The 13744-nt window shown below is 39.6% G+C and overlaps 1 protein-coding gene across 3 annotated transcripts in view; it reads right to left on the bottom strand.

The window, feature by feature from the left end:
- Positions 1-13744, bottom strand: part of RNF130 (ring finger protein 130) — a 798965-nt gene that overhangs the window by 357007 nt on the left and 428214 nt on the right. The gene's annotated exons all lie outside the window — the stretch shown is intronic.

Raw genomic sequence — 13744 nt, 5'->3', positions numbered from 1 at the left:
TGTACTCTGAAATTGATGACCAATACACCATAATTCTGCCCTGAAAACATAACGTGTTGGAGATATCAGATAACATTTCCTGCATAATCTTTTGAAACACTGCTGCTGCAGAGGCATACCCAAATGCCATTCTGTAAAACATGAATGCTCCTGCAGGTGTGGTAAATGTTGTCATTGGTCTAGGATCAGGATGGAGCACCACTTAATTATGTGCCATAGATAACTCTGATGCTAAAAACATGAAACCTGACATATAGTGTTTATGCGGGACAAGGGATTCCTTTCCACCCAAATATTAGCACTGAGGTCTTGTAAATCCACACCTTTTATTGATTCCTGATCTTTCTTGACTACCACCATTAGGGCAAGCCACTGGGAGCAATCAACATTATGAATTATACCAAGTTCCATACGACAGTCAAGTGCTTTTTGTAAGGACTCTTTCAATGAATGTGGCACACAACGAGTTTTATGTACTGCTGGTCTTGAATTGACCTCCAACTTTATTTTATGTTGGAAATTCGTCAATAACACAGATTACCATTAAACAATTCAGGGAATGCCTCACAAATCTGGTCTCCTGTTAAGTATCTGTAGATTATTAACACTTGCTCTGGATTATTAGGATCTAAGGTGATCCCCAAAACCTGGCATTGTCAACCTAATACATTTGATCGTTCCTCAACCACATATACCTTGCACACTTTTGATCTATCTTTGAAGGATACGTGAGTTTTAATCATACCTCCTAATGGAATTGGGCCCCTAATATATCCAATAGAATTTATATCAGGATTCTCTAATACAGTATTCATCTTTTTAACTATAGAATTGTAATATTTTTGGTTCATAATGGTAAACAGGGAACAAGAATTAGCATACTTCTTTAAAGGTTCGCCCTTAAAGCAGACCTTGTACTCTGGAAAACTCACCAGTTGATTTCAGTTACGTTGTTATGTACTTGAAAATAAATATTTTTTTAATTCCTGACTCGCATCCGCCACACAATTAATTTGTTAACTATTCCCCTCTCAACACAACCAGGCAAAATGCCCTCTTTTATTGCACTTTTTACATACAGCCTGCTTTGCTTGGCAATTATTGACATTTGCAAGATCTTTGCTACTTCTGCAATGGAAACATTGGAGTTTCAGGGAATTTTTTTAAATCTATGACTTGACAATGACTCGACTTTAGTCACTTTGTTGCCAGAGATATCTATACCTAGCTTTGAAACTTGTTCAGTAGTTACATTTTTTTAATGCATATCGCAGTGTGCTAAATGGATTTTGCAATCTCTAAAGCTTCTTGTAAATGTGGAATTTAGGCTAACAAGTTTTCTTGTATTCTTTCATTGTTGGTACATTGTACCAGCTGATCTCTTATTAGGGAGTCATTCAATGTATTGAATTCGCATAACTTACTCATGCCCCTCAGAACTGCAATATAGTGACACTTTCTTGTTTCCCTTGTGACCTAAAAAACTATTTGTGCCCTTCCAAATCCCCATTTACTTTCTCACCAAGTGGGTCTCTAGTTTTAGAACGGTAACTATATACACATCCTAATCACCACCTTCTTCTGGTGTAGATATAGAATCACTGGTAATGTTTGGTAGATCTTACATTCTTGAATTCCTAAACGGTGTAGTAAAACAGGTTTTCTGAATGCACTAAATGTCCCCCCTCCAACTGCAATAAGATATGAATCGATTAGCTTAACCCATTCCTTTCCCGGTAGATAACGGTCACATGCTTCATTTAAAATGGAGGAGGTTGGGTCATGTTTGCAGCTGCCATTTTAGTAAAGTGTTATGGTGTACCCCAAAACTTTGAAAGTATTAAATTATTCTGTTATAACTGGGCACAGTATGATTTCATGCACTGTCATACATATATAACCTATTTGACTATTACTCAATGTTGTAAAAAGCAACCAAAAGAAAATAATTAAACAGTAGACCTAAAGATGATTAAATGTCAACCCCACATCACTTTAAGGACAATATTTATATCTATCTATCTATCTATCTATCTATCTATCTATCTATCTATCTATCTATATGTATCACAAAGATTCACACTTGGATGAAAAAGATGAAACCGGCACTCATGTGGACTTCACAGTTTATTGTTCAAATATATATATATATTGAATTTATAATGAAATTGGTCGAATTTAAGGACAATATTTATATCTATCTATCTATCTATATATTATCTACTGGCGGTCCCCAGTAGATAGTTATAGTTAGGACCGTGTTTCCATAGGAAATCTCAAAATTCTATTTTGAATAACTTTGGCGCCGGTTGACGAATCTTCGCGAAATTTTCAAAACTAATGGGGGGCTCCGCTCAGCTCCTACCCTGAAAGTCTCGGGGGGATTAGTCAAGCGGGGGCCGAGAAAAAAGGGGGGTCCCAAAACACGTTTTCCCCATGCATTTTCCCATAGGACCTTTAGTCGAAGGTACAGCCCGAACGGCTGAACAGAATTACTTGAAATTTGGCAAAGAGGTAGTCCTCAGGTCAGGGAAGTGCCTTTTGCCTTTTGCATATATGGAGTCAATCTGTTCAGTAGTTCCTGAGAAATTGGAGTTAAAAGCACATAAATATCTATAACCGCGCACCGTGCGCGCACCCTAATCGGTCGAAATCAGGAAGTGTCGGCCGCCATTTTGTTTGTTTTGAGTGCGAGAGTGAAAAAGGAAGGTGGCGAACGTGAAAAGGGGGCAGGGTAGAGAGTTCCTGACCCCCTAGCCTTTGTCAGGGGGTCCCTGAAGGACCCCGAAGGCAGAAAAAAACATTGTAATTTTTTTCAAAAAGTTATCTGAACTAACTATAACGGGGGAATTTCATTGGTTTTTTTTGACGAGTGAAATGTCCACCTAACTATAACATGTGTGAAACCTATGGTTTTTTAAGTGAATATATATATATATATATATATATATATATATATATATATCACAAAGAATCACACTTCGATGAAAAAGATATATATATATATATTGAATTTATAATGAAATTGGTCCAATTTAAGGACAATATTTATATCTATCTATCACAAAGAATCACACTTCGATGAAAAAGATGAAACCGGTACTCATGTGGACTTCAGTTTATTGTTCAAATATATATATATATATATATATATTGAATTTATAATGAAATTGGTCCAATTTAATTCAGTATTTATAATGTCTTGAAGTTGCATGTCTGCGTAATACATATGGACTTATCGCAATTCTTTTGCATGATGAATGAACATGTTCTAAGATGGCCAACTTTTGTTTTGAAGGGGTATTGAATGTGAAATGCCTCTTTCCATGATCATGATAACATCCACCTGGGAAACACAGTAAGGTAGTGAACAAGGCTGCCTAAGCCGAAACGAGTAGACGTTTGTCCACCACAAATAAAGAAAATATTTTCGTTTCTACAGAGTGCTGTCTATATATATATCTCCATTTGATGCCCTGCAATGAGGACGCACTCCAACAAAGGACGATTACAAATGACGGGGTCCTGCTTTGGTCATTGAGTGCGTCTCCAAGCAAGGGGCAACTCTTTGTTTGATTATTAAAACGGCCAGCCCAGGTCGTGGAGTCCGCACCGCCATGGAAAACATATGGTCTGCTGCGAGATACTGGAATCTACGCAAATAGCGGAATGACGAGGTTTAGTAGTATTTGGAACCGGATTCCTTTTTGAAGACCCACTGGAGGGTAAAAACAATTGCGCACCAATTAACTGGTGATGGCAGAGCCCAACGAAGGGTGCAGGAGTATGGCGAGCACTACAAGTCCCAGGATGCCTGGTTATGATGCACCGAGCCAGCCCACCAGGGGGCGGTTAAATTGGTATTTAAATGCGGTGACTTGTAAATGCCTCGTACAAACTGCCAGAAACCGGAGGTGCCAGCCCGTGAACAAGGAGCAAGAAGCTCCGAAACGCGTAGGGCTTTTCTTACAAGCTTTGAAAATGAATGCTGGTTCGTAATTGAAATAAAGGGACTTTGCTACAAATGACGGGGTCCTGCTTTGGTCATTGAGTGCGTCTCCAAGCAAGGGGCAACTCTTTGTTTGATATATATATATATATATATATTAATCCACTATTTCCGGACCCGATTCCAGGCTGTCACAGGGCGGTCCAAGTGAAAAGACGCCGGACATCTTCTATATCAACCACCAAAGTTTCTGTAATAAACAGGAACCACTCGGACGCCTTCATGTGCTGTCAGTAATAACGTATTTAATGGCACAGAACTACGTGTTTCGGCTTTACGCCTTGGTCACGTTAATCAACATTACATGTCAACATGATTAAATACCTTATTTACAAAAATAAACAAAGGACACTTAAACACCCAGTGAGGACCCAATAATGTGGCGGCCATCTTGTAATGTATACAAGTAAGAATCAAAGTAAGTGAATACCACTCATGAGTGTATCTCTGACAGCCCTATCTGCCAAATGTATCAGCTGCCTATATAATAGTGACATTACTGAATGTAAAATAATATGCAGACTCATTAGTTGTGACGAATTCTTACAAAAACCCAAGTGGGTTTAGAGCAATAATACTGTTAGTCATTTTTCATAATATTAAATGCAAATAGATACAATGACACGTAATACCCATGTGGGCTGAAAAATGCAACATCACAAATGAAAAATATCATAGGTCCACTTATAGGTGTAAGACGTAAGACAAAAAAGCCCCAGTGGGCTAAAGAGCAGTTGTCACAAATCATTCATAATTGCTGCCCAAATGGGAATACTTGAAACATGATTCTTAGATCCAAAATTCTCAGTCTTTCCTGATAAGTGAAAATATCTGTGGCCACATATATTTCTCACAAATACATAAGTGTCACCACCTGGAACAAAAAAGATAAAATTATAATTACTAACACCTACTTTTCTTTCATGACAATCATCAGATCATTATTTCTCCTGTAAGTGAATTGCCAGCTCCTCACTCGAGTTCAGGCCTCTCGGTACCAGACTTTCAAAATCAATAATGTACCTAGACTCCAATTGTCTAAGTGACAGTTCTCTGTTTCCACCTCTGACTCCTAGATCTACTGAATCAATGACAACCATACGAAGTAAAGTTACATCTTGAAGGTGTTCTGAATGAAAGTGACGGGCTACTGGGTATTGTCTGTTGTTATTCTTAATAGACCGCATATGCTCCAGTACTCTCTTTTTTGCTGGGTGTTTGGTACTTCCCACGTACCACTTCGAACAAGGACAGACCAGTACATAAATGCAATATATAGTATTGCAAGTCAAGTTCTTCCTTATAGAAAACTCTCTTCTTGAGTTAGGTATAGTGATTTTATCACAATCAAAGCTGCCCTTACATGCTTTGCATTTTTTACAGCACGTAAAACCCGGTTTGCCTCTGACAACACTCTGTCCTGTCTCAGTTACATAGTTATGGCTAAGTTCATCTCTCAATGAACGACTCTTCCTAAATGTAATTTGAGGATTACTGCCAAGATTTCTCTTCAGATGTTCATCTGTAAGCAGTACATGCCAGTGTTTGTCAAGGACTCTGCGAACCTCGGTCGCCTGCCCCGAGTATGTGGTAATGAATCTTATATCATTGCCCTCAACTGTTTTTCTTCTGGGATTCAGAAGTTCATTTCTAGTAACTCTTTCAACCCTAGAACAAGCTTCCCCGATGGTTTTATCACTGTAGCCTCTTTCTTAAAAACGTTTACACATGATACCCTCTTCAGTTTTATATGCCACAGTAGTATTGCAATTTCTTTTGGCACGCAAATGCTCACCGTAGGGAATACTGTAAATGAGATGAGTGGTATTCACTTACTTTGATTCTTACTTGTATACATTACAAGATGGCCGCCACATTATTGGGTCCTCACTGGGTGTTTAAGTGTCCTTTGTTTATTTTTGTAAATAAGGTATTTAATCATGTTGACATGTAATGTTGATTAACGTGACCAAGGCGTAAAGCCGAAACGCTTAGTTCCGAGCCATTAAATACGTTATTACTGACAGATATATATATATATATATATATATATATATATATATATTTCTTAACCACTCGTAAAAGAAGCTCCCTGGAAGGGAATCACGAGCGCAGACCTCTTGTAGTGCCAAACAAATTGTTTATTTATTTGCAATCCCCACGAAGGATATCAGGACGCGTTTCGGCCGTCACAGCGGCCTTGATCACCTGACCACGCATTAATGCAAGCCCACTATTTAAAGTGCAAGTACAAACAGTTTTTTTCTTTTTTCAATAGACATAGAAAACATGTAAACATCAGGAATTACGATGTAAAGACAATGCGTTTGAAATGGAAATTCAATTTTCACAATTCCATACATTATATTGCATTGTAATTGACAGACTTAAAGCCTAAATGCATATATTTATATCAGTAGAATATACTTCGCATATATCTTTTTTTCTCCCCCTCCTTAGCGTCAAAACACCTGATGTAATATGTCATATTGATATTTGTATAAAGTGCTCACCGTGTTAAGATAATAAAAAAAGAAACCCAACATGTGGGTAAAAAAAATTTCCAAAAAGAATTAATATTATTCCACGATAGTCCAACTAAAAATTCAAACAAATAATGTGTTATGATGCATAAATGCAACAATAGTAGAAGGACATAAAGTGACTGGTGCTACTTGGAACACAATGAGGCAATCAACAATATAAGATCAAATAAAGTGCAAATGCAACAGTACTTGATAATCTAAAATGACAAATGCTAGTAGTACTGGTCCAACTCTATTAGATAAAGTGCTTAATGCAACAGTACTTGAAGACATAAAAGTGACAAGTGCTACTAGTGCCAAAAAACAACACATAGGCGATCAATTGATGGAGACTAAGATTGAAAGATACAAAAAAATCCTATTATATAAATATATAAAAGGATAAAAAATTCATAAACCATTCAGCATTGGAATAAGATTCATCAAAGTCAAAAAGACAGTTAGATATAGAGACCAGTGACATAATTAAAATGATCAATAGAAGGAAATAGGTGTATAAAATAATTATTGCCTACCCTACAATGTCCTAAAACCAATCATTAAAATTAACACATAAGGTCCCAAGGTACATACTGCCTGTGATCTTCATGATAGAGCTGGGAGATGAGGAAATATCACTGGCTAAAGACGTGTAGTTGCCTAGCTGGGGTTCAAAGAAAGGTATGAAGATCCTCCGTGGCATTGAGGCCGCCTGGCCATTTCGAATCAAACTCTAAGCTATATTGAGTTTCCAAGCGGCGGAGTATTGCCTCCCTATTGCCGCCTCGTTTTCTCAAAGGTACAGATTCGATGGCAAAGTATTTAAGGCATTTAGGGTTGCTGTTGTGTACCTTTTCAAAGTGCCTGGCCACGGGGTAATTCTGATCCTTGTTATTAATAGCTCTAATGTGCTGCAGGATACGTTTATGCACTGCCAACTTTGTGCTGCCAATATACTTGAAAGTGCAGTCGCATTCCAGGACATAGACACAGTGGTCCGTTTTGCACGTAAGATGTTGTTTAATTTCCCTTTGGGTATCAGGGAATGTCGTGCAGTACATTTTGGTATTTATGCCAAATTGGCAGGCCTTGCATGTAGAGCATTTAAAAAAAACATTTCTTGTAGGCAACCACGTTTGTTTGTTAAAAGTATCTTGACTGTTGCCAGTCAACATATTACCCATACTCTTAGCTTTACGAAAGGTGATAGAGGGATTGAGTGGCATGTATCCCCCTATCACTGGGTCTTCACGTATAAAATGCCAATGTTTTCTCATGATATTCCTCAGTTCCTTTTCCTGTTTGGAATATGTTAATATGAGACGTACCGGTTCATTATCAGTGTTTGATGTCTCCTTTTTGTCTCGGTTTCTATATTCCAAAATTTCCTCTCTTGGTTTCAGTTGGGATCTTTTCATGGCTGCTTCCACTACTTCAAAACTATACCCTCTATCTAAAAACCTCATCATACATTCTTTTTGTTTTGTTTCCATATCCTGAGGGTCACTGCATATGCGCCGGATACGGAGCATCTCCCCATAGGGTATGCTTCTAATAAGATGTGGGGGATGCGCACTAGTTGCATGAAGGAGTGTATTGCCCGCCGTAGGTTTTCTAAAAAGGGTAGTAGTTAAAATGTTGTTATTTACTAAAACCTGTACATCTAAAAATGTCACTGTCTCTTTGTTCACATTTGATGTAAAAGAAAGGTTAAAATCATTACAATTAATATCCTCTACAAATTTCAGCACACTTTCTTTGGAACCTTGCCATATGATAAAAAGATAATCGATGTAACGAAACCACCGCATCACATTATGAGTAAAAACATGCTGATATTTTCGCCTGACCACCAGCTCCTCCCACCAGCCCATAAATAGACAGGCATAGCTGGGGGAGAAGCTGGCGCCCATCGCTACTCCTCGTAGTTGCTGATAAAAACAACCATTAAATAAAAAAAAGTTGTTCTCCAAGCAAAAGGATAGCATATTCATTAACATTTTAGTATGATCAGCATATTCAATAGTCCTAGTACTCAAATAAAACTCTGCCGCTCTCAGGCCATCTTGATGTTTGATGCTAGTGTATAATGAACATACATCTAAGGTAACTAACAGATAATCCTCTTTCCAATTAAAATTATCGATCTTTTTAAGGAAGTAACCTGTATCTTGGATATATGAATCCAGCTTTTTCATATGGTCTTGCAGGAAATAGTCAATGTATTTTGAAAGATTCTCAAAGGGGCCATCACAGGCAGATATAATAGGTCTACCCGGAGGTAAAGTCAGACTTTTATGGACCTTGGGGATGAAGTACATATAGGGCGTTGATGGATATTCTTTTTTGATAAATTTAAATTCTTCCCAGCTGAGGAGACCCAAACCTTTCCATGCCAATAAATTTTTGAAAAGAGTCTCTTGTGCATATTTGTATTTGAAAGGAGTACTTTTGCTGTAACATCCTACTTCATCCAGTTGTCTGTGGGCCTCTTTGAGATAATCTGCTGTGGGCCAGAGTACAATATTTCTTCCCTTATCGGAGTTGCGAATTATTAGGTCTGCCTTCTGTAGTTTAGAAATCAATTGATTGAATTTTCTTTCTTGATTGCAATATTTCTTTTTCCTTGCTGAATTGCTCATGTACATAAGTTTTTTTAAAAGAACTGTCACGTGGTCGCTGAATGTATCCAGCCCGTCGTGAGAAGATAGAGGGATACATTTGGATTTGGGTTTGAAGGGAGTATCAGGCTTCTTTTGATTAAAAACTGAGATTGGTTCACCTGCTTCCACATGATCGCCCATTGACAGTTGGTACATATCATTGTATAATACTGCATCAGAAACCTGTAGATTGCTGGGGCTGGTATTGTTGTTGGACCTTTTGTCGATTTCCAATATAGGTTTTTGCAGATGTCATTTTTTGAGTTTTAATTTCCTAATAAATAGGTTTACATCTGCCCTGGTACGAGTATAGTGAAAATTCGTTTCCGGGCAATAGCTTAGCCCCAGGCTCAGTAATTGATTTTCTGCTTTCGTGAGGTCAATCTGCCCCAGATTGATGATTGCCTTGCTTTCCTGAGCCTGAAAATCACCAGTCTCTGTTTCTAATACCTTCGGGAGCGTCCGCGACCTCGTCCTCGCTTCCTTGGTTCGCCGTTGCTTGTTTGCCCGACGTCTCGCCCGTCTTCTTTGGCATTTTGTGGTGCCTTCATGTCTTGCGGTCTTGGTCTCAATGTCTCCCTTCTTCCCTGTTTTAAAACGACCAACTCTTCCCCCACCGTCAGCTTAATTCCTGATGCATTACGGACCCCTTCATTTTCAGATTCACTTTCCATCGCTGAGCTATAGGGTGAGGAAAGCTCCACCGGTTCTTTTTGAGATCCCTTATTTCCATGTCTTTTGTTGGCTGTGGCTGCTCTGAGGGAATCATAGCGCCGTGAGAAAGTGAAAATTTGACCATTCGCGTAGTCATCACGGTCCCTTTTAAATTTCCATATCTTCCGTGCCTTTATTTTCTCCTCCTCCTTCCCCAGTCGGATATTCATCTCTTCCCTTAGTTTGGTTTGTAGTTGGGGATCATACCCTTGCTGTTGAATATGTTCTTCATGAGCGTCTATTTTTATTTGCAGAGCCGCCCCATCTATTTCCGCATATTTCACTAGAATCTGGACTAAACGTCTAGAAGAGTCCAGATTGCATTCTCCCCATTCGGCCATCATCAAAGGATTGGGTGTCTCATAACTGGGGGCCAACATGATACGGAGCCCCCTTGGAATTCTTCCGACGTCTAGATATCTTTTAAGGGATCGGGCTTCCCACCACTTAGCAGTTTCTTGTTTTTTCATTTTTTCCAATGTTTTAAGTTGTTCTCTTAAGCCACTAGGATCTTTATTAATCTCCTTTGATGCCTTTGTTTGTGCGATCGCCTCATTCTCCAAGGCATCAGAGAATATCTCATTAGCAGCAAGCTCACGGGCTGCACGCATGTCAACCGACATCCTTCCTTGGGGTTTTGACTTGAAACAAATTGTTCTTTACGCACTGGGGAAACAATACAACGAACGGAGCAAAAAGAACACTCTCCGAATACGTTTCTCCTCCCAGTGCGGGCACACCTCCTACCCGGTAACCTCAAAACCAGAGTCCGACGCAATTTCTTACCGGAAAAATAGAGGCAGAATACAGCACTGGATGCCCCTCGCACGGTGCCAGCTCAGCCGAGCGTTCCTCACCAGCAGTTGAAAGAGCACCTTCTCGTACCTCGCATTCATCCGGATAGCGTCGTACTGGTTGCTTTGTCGGGTTCCGAGGGGCTTCGCCTGGTTCCTTTTCCTGGACTCTGTGTAGTGCCCCGGGGGTCCCCGCCGTCACTCACCACAAGCCTGTGGTTGTATCCGCTCGGGAGGCCCTCAAGCGCAATCAGCTGATTTCGTAGCAAATCCTCTTGCATAGGAGGGGGTCTGCGAACCGGCAGCAGCCGTCTGCCGGTAATATTTCTTAACCACTCGTGAAAGAAGCTCCCTGGAAGGGAATCACGAGCGCAGACCTCTTGTAGTGCCAAATAAATTGTTTATTTATTTGCAATCCCCACGAAGGATATCAGGACGCGTTTCGGCCGTCACAGCGGCCTTGATCGCCTGACCACGCATTAATGCAAGCCCACTATTTAAAGTGCAAGTACAAACAGTTTTTTTCTTTTTTCAATAGACAGAAAACATGTAAACATCAGGAATTACGATGTAAAGACAATGCGTTTGAAATGGATATTCAATTTTCACAATTCCATACATTATATTGCATTGTAATTGACAGACTTAAATATCCATCCATCCATCCATCCATCCTACTGGCAATAGCCAGTAGGTAGTTATAGCAAGGACCAACTTTTCCCATAGAGAAAGCATTTTACTAATAACTTTGGCGCCGTTTGACGAATCTTAAAGAAAATTTCAAAACTGGCATGCAAGTTAATTGTGCTGCTGTCTGGTAAGTCTCAGTGTGATTCGTGAAACAAGGGCCGAGAAAAAGGGGGTCCCAAAACGCTTTTTCCCCATGCAATGTCTAACGTAATTTTGCAATTTTTAGACTGAACTGCTTTATGGAATTACACCAAATTTTGCAGAAAGGTAGGACTTGGTTTAGAATGCGAACTTTTCATAATTTTGTGCAAATCTGTTCAGTAGTTTGGTAGTTATTAAAATAAAGTTATAGATATCTAGGGACGTGGATGCCGCTGATCTGATGCCAATTGGAATGAGGAAGAAAAACGCACCCATTATAACTTTACGTTAAAAAAAAAGAAATTCCTTGAAAATCACAAACATACAGGGACATTATAGCTAGGTTGACCTTTTACCCACACAAAAACATAGAAATTCAGCAGTTATAGTTATACTTCTCTGAGGATTATAACTCATGCCGTTAACTTTAGGCCACGAGTTACAGATTCTTAACATACGTATAACTAGAAGTATAACTATAACTGCTGAATTTCTATTGCTTTTTGTGGGTAAAACATCAACTTAACTATAACATCCCTGTAACCAACCACACACACCCACTTTTACAGTCTAATATGTGTAGGTGCTGTATATATAACCTGTAGCCCTGTGAACACCATTAATATCCATGTCCTGCTTGGAAGACTTTCTGCAAAAGGAGGGCTTTCTACTACTGGCTGAGAAGAAAATGGAGATTCACGCAAAGAGTTCCGCCCTCGAAAGTCACTGCAAGCAGGAAATGTGGCATGCCTACACTCTGAATCCAGCAAGTCACCTACAGGGATCGGCTCTAGAAGGTCATCACAGGCTCAACGATCTGATTCGCCAGACCAAACAAAGCCTTGACCCCGCAGGTTGCAGAGACTACCTCCTCTAGGTTGTCTGCTGAACAGCTGAAACGAGAACTTAGGAACCCACAGTAATGCTGGGTGAAGTGCTTCCTTCAGACGCTGTCAACTATTCTAAAGAATTCCTCTCTTAAAGTTCCTAATTAGTGATTTGTAGATCCCAGGGAATTAATTTTAGACAGCTTGCAGAGAGAGGAGGAGACAGAGGATGGAGGCTGCCGCCTTCGCAGCTTGAAGTGGTCACCAGTGTTGTAAAGAAGCAACATCGACTTGGGTATTAAAAACAAGTCTTTATTTTCACATCTTCCAGGCTTTCTGACAGAAAATGCTTGTTACAACCTGAGCATTCTAAATGGACAGAATGTTCCATTTCAGGATAGGCAAAAGGGGAACGGAGAGGTTGGCTCCGAATACAATTACATCCTTTAATGAATCTCTATTTGGAAAGGACGCTATTAACATGCTCCTTCCAATTAGTGAATCATTATGGGTTTCTAAATCCATTCTGCGATTCAGTAGCTTGTTTCCAGATCACACAATAGGTTTGGTAGATAACAAACAGCCATTTACAGTAGCAAACTCTCTGATTTTGTGAATCGCAGTCTTTGTGACTGCGAAAAGGCTTTGTAAATCGAGCCCTTTTTCTCTTCATAGAAATTCAGCAAGTGGTTAAACAATGTCAAAGGGAGAAGGAACATTGCACCTCCCAGTCTTTGCGTCGTTAGATGAAAAGGCCATTAAATTTTCAGATGGAAGGGAGCTTTAGGTAGCTCCTGTGCTTCATTTGTAAAAAAGTGCCATGGCCTTTTCAGCAGGCCACTGCAGCTTGCACTGCCCATTGCCCCTCCAGTGCTGCCAATGACAGAACCAACACAACTACTAACCATCACACTACTATAAGTGTGACAATTCAGACCATTCGAGGCCCCCAAAGATAATAGATCTGCTTGGGTGGCAGGTATTAGTCATTTTTAATGTATACTCACTTAATATACACAGTTGTTCTCATCTCAATATTAGACAGACAGTGTCACCATATGATGGACTGTCACTAGAGCCGGTGCTGACAATTAAGTGCCAGTGCTGAGCACTGGAAACCACTGGCTTAAATATAGCACTGGAAAAGATGGGCATTTACACCCATGTGAACCCTTTAACAGTACACTCCAAATAAGCATACCCACTAACTAGCAGAATCACAAAGCAATATTTCGACAAAATCATCCTCCAACCTTGGTACATTTGACTTCAAGATCCATAGACGAAAATGAAGACTCGAGATCAATTAAAATGGATAATTTCACTTTCACGTGTAATTCTCACTAGTTAACAGTTCTTAAGCGCTACCAATGGAAATTAT

Source organism: Triturus cristatus, chromosome 7 (genome assembly GCF_964204655.1).
Source record: "Triturus cristatus chromosome 7, aTriCri1.1, whole genome shotgun sequence".
NCBI classification, from domain to species: Eukaryota; Metazoa; Chordata; class Amphibia; order Caudata; family Salamandridae; genus Triturus; species Triturus cristatus.
Note: the sequence above shows the minus strand (reverse complement) of the source record. Positions and strands in the feature narration are given on the sequence as shown.